We start from the raw sequence: 12,172 nt of genomic DNA on the forward strand, positions 1-12,172 counted from the left end.
AGTTATCAATGCTTTTTGCCCATCGGTTCTACCGTGTATTCAACACCCACTCTGTGCCAGGCACATGTGCCTGGCATTTTATTCTACATGTCCAGATGGTGAATAAGGCTGAGGAACCACACAGAAATAAATTTCGTAGCCAAGTTTGCATGCTCAGAGTCTAGCAAAGCTGGGGTCGCTACTCAATAGACCGAATTCTGGCGTCCTCATTCAGGCTGAGATTGCCCTGCTGCCCCCAGAGGACTGGTACTGTATACTTTTGATGCCACAGAGTAAAATTTGGAAGCTCAGGAATGAGATTTAGTTTTGCAAAACATCGTAGTTGAGTCTGTGTGTGTGTGTGTGTGTGTGTGTGTACATGTATGTATGCATCTACTTATTCCAGGTGGGGTCTGGCTAAGCTGCCCAGTCTGACCTCAGCTTGTGCAGCTCCAGGGAAGGATTTCCTGGCTCACCCCTCTGAGTAGCTGGGACCACCCGAAAACTAGCCCAGGGAGGTCTTTTGTGATTTTCTTTTTGTTTGTTTGTTTGTCTGAAAAAATTAACTTCACTACTTTAAGAAGTAATTTATCTTCTAGCTGAACAATTTTTTTCTTTTTTATTATTTTTCTTATTTTGAGATTATAATTACATCGTTTTCCCCTTTTCTTTCCTCCCTCCAAAACCTACCATATACCTCTCCTTGCTCTCTTTTGAATTTGGGGCCTATTTTTTTATTAATTGTTGATATATATATATATATATATCCCTAAATACAGCCTGCTCAATCTGTATGTGTTTTCAGGACTGACCAGTTGGGAAGAGCACAAATTGGTTATCCATTGCAAAATGGTCAGTGAGGTTTTAGTCTAACGACCTGTGAGTATTTCCCTCCCTGGAGTTTTTAAGACAGAAGTGTGTGTGTGTGTGTGTGTGTGTGTGTGTGTGTGTGTGTGTGTATGTGTGTACACGTGTGTGTACATGTGCGTGCATGTGTATGTATGTGTGGCACGTGTGGACAGCCCTTATATAAAATTTCCATATATCCTCCATGTGTCGTAACTCAGTTACAGAAAGGCTTTCCCCATGAATAAAAGGGCCCCTTTAAGGAAAGCAGCAGTACTTTTTCCAAGGCAATGTGATCAGTCCCCTTGGGTTTCCTGTTCTTCCCTGTGCTTTATTTATTAATATTGACTCCACAGAAGTCAACGCATAACTGAACTGTATATAAATATATATGTGTGTATATACATATGTACATATATATACATACACACACATACACACTGATTTTTGTGGAAAATATGGAGAAAGCGTTTTTATTACAGCCTTTCAGAGTCTTTGCTGTTAAAACTTCCTCATTGGGCACAACCTTGTTTGGCAAACTTGGCTGCCAGTCACCTGGTTTCTTCTTTCTCCTCCTGTTCTCTCTACCCCACCTTAGAGGCTGGCAGCTCATTGTTGGGGGCCTTGAGTCATGTTAACTCGAGATTTTCTACCTTGCTAAAGACTGTTGTTCGTGCTGCGGAACAGAGGAGACCCTCCCGGTATGAGGCTCCATTTGCTAGAGATAGGTGCTACCCATGACCATATAAATAAATAAGTAACCTGGAATGAGACTGGTCATAGTGATCAGGGACAGTGGTGCACACCTGTGACCAGGGACAGTGATGCACACCTGCGATCAGGGACACTACTGCACACCTGTGACCAGGGACAGTGGTACACACCTGTGACCAGGGACAGTGGTGCACACCTGTGATCAGGGACAGTGGTGCACGCCTGTGACCAGGGACAGTGGTGCACGCCTGTGACCAGGGACAGTGCTGCACGCCTGTGATCAGGGACAGTGCTGCACGCCTGTGATCAGGGACAGTGGTACACGCCTGTGACCAGGGACAGTGGTGCACGCCTGTGACCAGGGACACTGCTGCACACCTGTGACCAGGGACACTGCTGCACACCTGTGACCAGGGACAGTGGTGCACACCTGTGATCAGGGACAGTGGTGCACACCTGTGATCAGGGACAGTGGTGCACACCTGTGACCAGGGCCACTGCTGCACACCTGTGACCAGGATACTTAGGAGGCAGAAAGCAGAGACGGGAGGATTGTTATGAGTTTGAGGCCAGGCTGGTCTACACAGTGAGTTCCAGGACAGCCAAGGCTGTATGTACAGCAAGGTACAGTCACAGAAAAGCAAGGAGGAAGCAAACAAAACAACAGAGTGATACCTGGAGCCCAGAGGATGAGATCAGCCTGGGTAACAAGCCCCTAGCTCAAAACAAATGAAGCAGTTCTAGTCTGACACAAAATCGGGAAAACACACTTGCTTAAAACCCTCTATCCCCAGCTCTTCCTCCCTTCTCCTGTGGTTGGGGTGTGTGTGTGTGTGTGTGTGTGTGTGTGTGTGTGTGTGTGAGAGAGAGAGAGAGAGAGAGAGAGAGAGAGAGAGAGAGAGAGAGATTCCTATCAGGAGCAGCAAATCTCTTCCCTGTTTAGTTGCACTCAGAGACTGGGGGAGGGGGCAGGGGAAGTGAAGCGTCCAAACCTCCCTGAGCCAGGCTGAACCCAAGGGCTTCTCAGCATGGGGACATGCTCACAGAAATAGGAGCCTCACCAAGTCACTGTCACTCACTCCACTTGGAGACAGACTCCCAGAATACACACTGATGTCACTCTGCGTTTCTCATTAAAGCCACCAAGTCATAATAAGTTCATTAAAGGGTAGGTTGTCCCCCACCCCTTGCTATTTTTGGTAGTTGCTCAGAGGCAAGAGCGATGTTTTTGTGCCCTTCATCAGGTCAAAATATTTGTGCCACCTCCTAACCTCCCCTGATCTTTACCTTCTTAATTGTCATTTTGAAGCTGGAGAGATGTGGTTAAGAGCACATATTGTTCCTGCAGAGAACCTAAGCCGGGTTTCAGCACTCACATCGGGCAGCTCACAATTGCCTGTAATTCCAGCTCCAGGGAATCTGACACCTCTCTACCTCTCTGACCTCCTCATATAAACACACACACACACACACACACACACACACACACACACACACGCACATACTCACATGCATGCACGCAAGGCATGCACACGTGCACATAAATTAAAAAAAAAAACCTAGTCATTTTAATGGAGGCGTCTCAACTCCCAGAGAAATCTTTGTTTACATGTACAATAAGGTGTCTTCCTAACACTCTTCTCTGTTACCTCCAGCACCATCTTGCACATGCTTTCACGTTGGCTGTAGCTTCACAAAATGACCTAGGACAGTACAAGGCACAACAACAGTGACTCAGTCATACAGACCAAGGCAACCAACCACGAACAAAGTGGATTTACATTATGGAATTAGCCAGCTTTCTTTTATTGCAAGAAACGACCTGAAGTGGTCACCTGATGGAGAGGAAAGGGCACCAAGTCTTCGCTGTTGCTCCTTTCTTTCCCTTCCTATAGCTCTGACCTTGACCACAAGCTTCCCGGGGTGTGGGATTGTAGAGGGGCGCTACCCACCTGACTCAGCTTGGTTTTGAAGATGTCAGTGCGTGGTCAGTTGGACCATTGCTTTGGGCCTGTGGTGTGGCAGCATACTGTAGCAGAAACCCACAGCAGAGCAAAATTCCTCACCTGATGGCCAGGATAGGAAAGTGGGAGAAAGAAAAAGATGTGGTCCCATTGGTTTCTTTGAGGAGATAAACCTAATTATTAAACTAGAAACCCTTCGGCTGAGCTCCAATTTCAAGGCTTCATTATTGGGCTGTTGGGAACTTCAGAATCAAGTTATAGCAATTTTCCTAAAGTAAGCCAGTCAACCAGCATATCCTACCACATGCTGGATATTTTCAGGGACTTGCCTATAGGGAAAATCTATGTCTTAATAACAGAAGAAAATCCGTGCCAGCTCCCCAAAATCGCCAGACTAGTAATTCCCTTTTATATATAAGCATTAGAGATACTTGAGAACATAGTAGTACTAAATAAAAAGAAAACTTGGCTCTAGGGAAAGCAAGTAGCTCAGGGAATTAAAAAACAACAATAATAGTAAATGTTTAACACGTGAGCTACAAACAATCATAACAATAACTAACTTTACTGATCATGGGTTCTGGGCAAGGTCTTGTTCTCTATATATATATTGATTTATTAACCAAAGCAAAAACCTAATTATTACCCTCAAATTGTAGATGAAGAAATGAGCCCCAGAGAGGCTAAATAAAAATATTCGAAGTACTGGAGCTCAAAAGAAGATGATCCAGTTCTTATTGCAGGGTATCTAGAACCAGAGCTTTTTCTTAAAGTCCCTTTTTCATGACACCTTAATTTTTGGTATGTGTATATGCACTGTGTGTTTGTGTATATGTGCGTGTGGTGTGTGTGTGTGTGTGTGTGTGTGTGTGTGTGTGTGTGTGTGAAGGCCAAAGGTTGATATCAGATGTTGTGCTAACACCTGACAGATGTCAGGTCCTGTCCTGTCCATCTGGCTTTGGTTTTGTCTTTCAGTGGCCTGGAGTTTGACGATTTGGCTAGGCCCCAAGCCCCATGAATTCATGTGTCTCCGTCCATGCTTGGCTTGGCTTTTCCATATGGGATATGGAGGTAAAACTCAAGTCTTTATGGTTGCTTAGCCAGGATTTTACCATTGAGCTCTTCCTTATCCCCCAGATTCTTATTGAGTTCAGGGCATTTCCGCATCCACATTAACATTTATTCTTAGGACCCACTAATCTCAAGTTCTCTTGTAATAAGATCACCCAAGGTCCATCCTGACTTACCCAAGCTGCAAAAGAGTGAGAGTTTGAACTTGGTTCCCTCTATATGTCTGTTTAGAGCAATTGTATTATGGGGCTGAAATCAGGCCCAGGAAGTGAAGATGTCAAGGAATTTTGTTCTGTAACAGTATGTTGACTCTAAAATGGACCAGATCCACATCCATCAGGAATAATCTCTACCATCAAGAGATATGTCTAAAGGCAACTTCCTTCAGACATGAGAATGCTGACTGTGTTGTCCAACATGCAATCTAACACACTGAAACTTGGGGGAAGGTTTGTGTAACTAATTTTCATGGTAAAATGACCTAGACAAACCGGTTGTCAAGACATCTGCAGACCGGCTAAGTGAGGCAGAAGTGTGATTACTCAACTGAAATAATCCAGTGGGATTTTGCAAATATGACTTACAAACACTTTGAAATGTCTACCACAAAGATTTAATAAGACGCGCTCTACATTAATGATACAAAAACTAACACAATTTTCCAGCTACTTCTACTCGTTTACATTTTTCTTGACATCTGGCCACAAGAGAATCTTGAGTGAAATGTTTTAGAAACGGAGGGAAAAATGTATTTGCATACCCAAGTATGTTGGGAAGGAAGTGTCTGCGTCTGAAACATGAGTCTCGTTAGCTGCGCTCTCCACTTCACTCTGAGAGAGCAATCCCTCCACTGAAGCCCTTTGTACCAGTCCAGGCTCCGGGAACAAAAATGCGCCCTGCCCACTTGTTACTTACTAGCATGTAACGTGTGTGTTTGATCTTTCTTCCTCCGCCAGGAAACGGCAACTTTCAGACTACCTCAGACAATTTCAAAGAAAAGGCTGGAAATGAAGATAACTATATGAAGAATTATCATAAAATAGGACAGGAAATGAACGGGAGCATGTCCGGAAGGTGGATGCCAAGAGCAGGGGGTGAGTCAAGTGTCCTCAGGAATCAACTCTCAGCGTAGGTGGCAGCCCATTCTTTTAATTCCAGCTTTCAGGAGGCTGAGGCAGAGGATCACAGGTTTCAGGCCAGCCTAGGCTACACAGGGAGGTCAGTGGGTGAAGCCCTGTCACAAACAGACACACAGATGATATTATAAGACACATTGTTCTCAACAGAAATGAAGCTAATAAATGGCCCAATTAGTGTCTTCAAGAAAAATTTGAAATCTTAAAAAAAATTAACAACAGTAGGAAAAAGCCGGTGCATATGGTGCCTTTAATCCCAGGGCTCAGGAGGCAGAGGGCAGGAGGATCCCTGTGAGTTCGATGACGGTCTGATCTACAGAGGGAGTTCCAGGACAGGCTCCAAAGCTATACAGCAAAACTGTGTCTTGAAAAAAACAAAAAGAAAGAAAAAAGAAAAAGAGGAAGACTTGAAGGAGAAAGAAAAGAAACAGGTTTCCATGGGGAAACAAATTTCACTTTTTTTTTTTTTGACAGTCTTACTGTGTACCCCTGATCCTCCTTCTCTACCTTCCAAGTGCTGGGATTGAAGGACTATGCCACCACACTGGGCTTTTAACTAGTTTATTGTCTTTTGTCTTTTTACTCTTTCTGTCTACTGTGGAGTTACTTTTAAATCTAAGGAATAAAAGTATGTTAAAACGGGGAAATTCTAAATACTGAAAAATTTCTCTCCAAATTGTGGCTTCGATATTTGACTGTATCCAAAACCAGCTATAAAATGGATTTTGACATTTACTGAGAAAATCAGCATTTTGCTCTGAAAATGCTCTCAAACAAAACTTAACAGAAATCCAACCTTTAAACTCTCTGTAAAAGAAATATACATATTTGTCTTTACTATATTACAGTGAACAAATGCATTTTATTTGCTTCTATAAAACGTATAACCCCCCCCCTTTCCCAAAAGATGGTGCAGCCAGCAGTTAAGAGAACATACCGCTCTTGCAGAGGACCCTAGTTCAGTTCCCAGCACCAGCACTGGGGGGCTCACGAATGCCTGTTATCCAGCTCCAGGGCACCCAGCCCCCTCTTTTGGCCTTCACAGGCACCTGCATTCAGGTGCAGACACCCACACATATACATAATTAGAAATAAGTCTTAAAGTTACGGGTAAACTTTATGACTGTACCCTGAGATGGCTCACACAGCTATTAGGAGAGCAGCTCACATTGGGAAACTGCACTTTAGAAGTAAAAACAAAAACCAACCAACAAACAAAAAGACTTCCATGGTATAAAATAGTCACTATGGGATCATATTGTAAGGGTGCGGGGGTGGGGGGCCCGGGGGAAGAAAGAAATAAAGAGACAGCGAGAAAACAAAGATGAGAACACCAAGACTAATTGGATGTCTAATGATTTAAAACTGCCACATGTGTCCAGAAGTGGCAGGCGGAAAGACTCATCTTACTGAAAATGCAAACTAGTACCGTAGAACGCTAATAACGAGGGTGATGTGTGACAAAAAGGGAAGCGAAGGCCTAATAAATTGCACGCCCTGATTTGACGGCGGTTTGCTGGAGCCCATTGTGAAAAAACGAAGTCACCTCAGAGCCCTAGGGGCCAGTGGGCATAGTTAAAAAATACATAAATAATAGCATAACCATCTTCCTCTATATAAATATACAGAATAGTGAATGAATTTTATAAAATACATAACGCATTTATACCTTATGCATTATTTCCTTGCTTACTAACTCAAAGGAGATTGTAGATCTACTTCATCAAGACTGTGCACAGAAAAAAACAGTTATGACTATGAATTAGAGATTTGAATGTAGAACATTTCTTAAATCAATGGAAGAACATCCACGGGGGAAAAAAGACTTAATTTCCTTTTATAAATAGCTGCGGATCAGAGCACAACAATGGCTAAACTGTGCTGTTGCTGTGCATTTAAAGCCATGGTGATGACTGTATTGAAAAGTAGGGACGAGAAAATCAATAGATTATAACTTCAATGGAGCTCACAACAGTGCTGATTAAGGAACACAAATGGGTTGCCTAACACTGAAATAACTATAAACTGGGTATGGATTTAAGCCTATGTTAAGGCCATTCTTAACGGCATTGTGTCTTTAGAAAACATGCATTGAAATTACAACAGCAAATTATATCTAGTCGACCGCAAAATTTAATACATAAGAAATTGCATTTTTTTAATGATCTGGAAGAGGGAGTAAATAGCATGTTAATGAAATTTGCAGATGCTGCTAAATCAGAAGGTGTTCCGAACAACAGTGTGGACAGGGCTTTAATACAAACGGACCTTATAAAGTTAGAGAAGAGCCGGTGATGACTAAAAAAAAAATTAAAAGGGCAATTGGAACTTAGCAAAAATATTAGTTGGGTAAATTTCAATGTGAGGAAGAATAATACATAAGAAGTATAGAGCAAATGAATTTAATATTTGGCCAGGATGTTTTGATCTTGAAAGCTGGTGTGGTATATCTACGTGGGCAGGATCTGGCCCGGGTTGTGAGGAGCAATCATTCCTTAGGTCCTGCATGTGAGCAGATGAGCGGACCTAGGTTGCTTACTTGTGTACTTTTAGGGGAGCAAGGGAAGCAAAACAAAACAAATCAAAAACACAGAATGAGGCTTATGGGTAAAGGATAAATGTAGATGAGAGAGAAAGGAATCATTATTGGTGATATGTAGTGATGAACCAGTATGTTTCCATCTTAGGCTTAAAAGTCATTTCTAGTAAAGACAAATTAGGTTCATTCCTGTTTATGAGAACCTCTGTTTCTTAAGGATTGGGTTGTGCTTCCCAGCAGCCTTAACTACAAATGTAGTTTCTGTACTGATCATTCAGAAAATTGCAACCATGTCTTTGTTTCAAAAAAAATATTATAACCATCTGGCAAACCTACCTTTGTTTCAAAAGGTTGTTATGACTATCTTGTTATGACCACCCTGCAATCATGTCTTTGTAAGTTGCTATGCTTATATTCTGCTCCTATAACCCGCCTACTTTGCCCGCCAAATCCCTCATTTGGAAACTTCCTATCCTTGAACTATAAAAACCTTGTCTTCCTTATATCCAATGCTGACCTCTTGAATTCTGCCTTACAGAAAGGCAGCCCGTGTACAAGGATAAAAAAGCTTGCTTTAATTAATTGCTTATTTTAATTAATTTTGCCCTGGTGATTTTGGGTCAGTGATCTTTCTCCTGGCATCTTTTGGATTAACAGTATCTTTTAATGATGTATATAATGAAAAAAGGCTGTGAGCTTGGGTGTGGTTGGCTCCCATCTGTGATCCCAGCACCTGAGAGTCTGATGCAAAGGTAGTAGTGTGGTCAGATCAACCTGGGCTACATAGTGAGTTCCAGGCCAACTTGACCTACACAGTAAGATTCTTTTTCAAAAAGAAAGACATGCACAGACAATGTATAGATACCTAAAATTTTAATATAAGGTTATTTATATCACTTGATTCATGCATAATTACTAAATGGAATTAACTATTTCCTTATAGAATAGAATTACTGATTTTTTCAAATAACAACAGATGTTTCCTAATAGAAAAAGTGACTCCAAATTCAAGAAACTGGTAATAAAACTTAATGTTATATGAGATTTTATCAATTGACTTCTTAAAATACCTAGAAATTTGAATCTGAGAATCTGTTTTATCCAAGATGACAAGGGTTTTTTCCTGGAAGATACAAAGGGTGTAAAAATAATAATGGGTCTTACCAGCTTGTCTACATCTAAATTTAGCAGCTCATCTGAGTCTAAGACGCAGCATCTGGGGATGGAGCCTCACCTCTCCGTCTCTATTGCATCTGTTGGCACAGAAACCTCGACTGCAGAAACTTGACTATCATCCCTACACTTTGGGTGTAGGTAATTTCATTCTGCATGCTGGCCTTTAGATTTCAATAGCCTTCTTTGTAAACAGAGTTTTCTACCGTCACACCTGTGATGGAGGCAGAGCGTGCTCAGTTGCCAGGTGCAATGCTGAGGGTAAGAATTGATATGGAAAGACATCAAGAAGGTGAAGATGCTGGGAGGGTGACAGTGGTAGAGAAATCAAAGATGATGAGTAGGCTTGAGTAGGTCCTGAGGAGACATGCCCCCACCCTCCGAGGTGTGTAGAGTCTTTCACTTTCTTGAAATACCTCATTAATATGGCGGGTTCATATATAGGAAGATAGTCTTGTTTTGTTTTGTTTCAAGGCAGGGTTTTACGTGTAGCCTTGTCTGTCCTGGAACTCCCTCTGCAGACCAGTCTGGCCTCGAATTCACAGAGATCCCCCTGCCTCTGCTTCCCTAGTGCTGGGATTAATGTCATTTACCACCACCACCACCGAGTTGTAAGTCTCGACAGAGGTCTGGGAGTCTGTTCCTGAATCATTATAATGAGAAACTGTTGTATTCACCTTGTGAAGCATTCTACCTGAAGGGATGCCCAGTACTTTTGCAGTTTTGCTATTTAGTTGGGAAACTTAATTTTAATAAATAGCACCAAAGAAGCTTAAAGTCTTTCAGGAAAAAAAATGAAGGCAGGGAATATATGGATTTTTCCTCCTGATTATACACAAAAGCCTTCAGGTATAGGCACAACAAGCCACCTTATCTTTCGCGATGGCTTCACCCTTTGGGAAAGTCAAGGAAACGGCAGATGCTGCTGAGCCAGTGGCTCTCCACCGTCCTAATGCTGGGACCCTTTAATGCAGTTCCTCACACTGTGGTGACCCCAGCCATAAAATTATGTTCATTGCTACTTCATAACTGTAATTTTGCTACTGTTATGAATTGCAATGAAAATAGCTGTGTCTTCTGCTGGTCTTCGGTGACCTCTGTGAAAGGGTCGTTTGAGTCCCAAGGGAGCCCCAGCCCACAGGTTGAAAACCACCGTTCGACAGCTTCACGTTATCAGACATTTCTAAAAGTACATATCCTCTAATGTACAGTGCAATAGAAAGGAAATGAAAGGAATAGAAATAGAAAGGGGATGCGAGATCCGGCCGACTGCGGCTTACTCGAATCTCGGCTTGACTCAGGAGCTCTGTGATACTGAGCCCACTGCGCAGCATCATTTGAGCCATCAGCTCCTCCTTTATGGATTAAATACATTTAACAATCCATGGACTTGCAAAGCTCCTAGTAATTTGCCTAACAGAATTAATGATCACGCATTGTTCATTTCCATCCATCTCTAGTCTCTAATCGCTAAAGATGGAACTAATTGAATCATAAACCCAATTGTAATTCATTTTTCTTTTCCTCATTAAATATTTGAGTGCTTTTAAATACTGCCTTGTGTCAGTTCGGGTAAGCATAGGTCCCAGACACAATAGAGATACCCATGGATCTTACTTTTAAGGTTCATGAAGAGCAGGAAGTGACGGGCATGTAAATTATTAAATGATTATATTATGGAGTAAAATCCTAGTGTAAAATATTATGAGAACCCACAGGGAAGGGGATTATAACTAATCCACTGAAGAGTGGCAAAGGCTTTGGTGAAGCAAAGGTTTGAGTTGGTTCTTAAAGACAAGGTGCCAGAAGGGAACCAGCCAGTTAAGAGAACAGAAGCACATGGTTCAGCCTGATGCAGATATGAAGCTCATGATGATGGCAGATAATTTTGGGACAAGAAAATTTGGGTTAAGTACTCAAGGTTTTGAAAGCGCTACAGGGAGCTTATACCTGATGCAGTGAGGTTTCATAAAGGTTCTCAAAGGCTTTTGAGGTGTTTGTTTGGTTTTGAGACAAGGTCTTCTTGTGTAGCCTGAGCTAGTGTCAAACTCATTATTCTCAAGTGCTGGGAGAGCCTGTGCCACCAGACCCAGCATGGTGGGTTTTGAAACTATTTGAAATAATTATTTTTTAAAATTATTTTTATTATTTTTAATTATATGTATATGTCTGTGCACAGGAATGGAGATGCCCATGGAGGACAAAGGGCTCAGATGCTCCAGGAATTGGAGTTACAGATGGCTGTGAGCTGCCTGATGTGGGTGCTGGAAACCGAACTCAGATCTTCTGGAAGAGAAGTATCCATCTCTCTAGCTCCTGAAATGACTCTTCTATCAGACATGTTGGCTGTTCCTTCTAAACTCAAGTTTCTCCATCATTACACATGCATCTCACCTAGGTCTTCATTCAAGTTGCTACGGGCTGAACAGGCCGCTGAGCGAGGGGAATCCAGCGGTCCGCCTAGGGAAACCCCTCCATCAGATTGGTGGTTCAGCTCTTGTGGCTTAACTTCCCACTCTTAGAGCAACTCATTATGTTGTGTGGTCACTAGCTAAACTTTCTGTCTGATTTATAAAACCATGCTGAAAACTCTGTCAAAGGTCCTCCTGAAAGAGGGCTACACCACCCTCCCTGATTCCAGTAAAGAAAAACTAGGCGCTTCCTGGTTTCAACAAGTAAGCGCTAGGATTCCAGCAGGAAACTATCTTTTAGGAGACTCTCGGTTTCTTATGGTCAAGAAAGGCAGAGGG

This window comes from Myodes glareolus, chromosome 21 (genome assembly GCF_982192425.1).
Source record: "Myodes glareolus chromosome 21, mMyoGla1.1, whole genome shotgun sequence".
NCBI classification, from domain to species: domain Eukaryota; kingdom Metazoa; phylum Chordata; class Mammalia; order Rodentia; family Cricetidae; genus Myodes; species Myodes glareolus.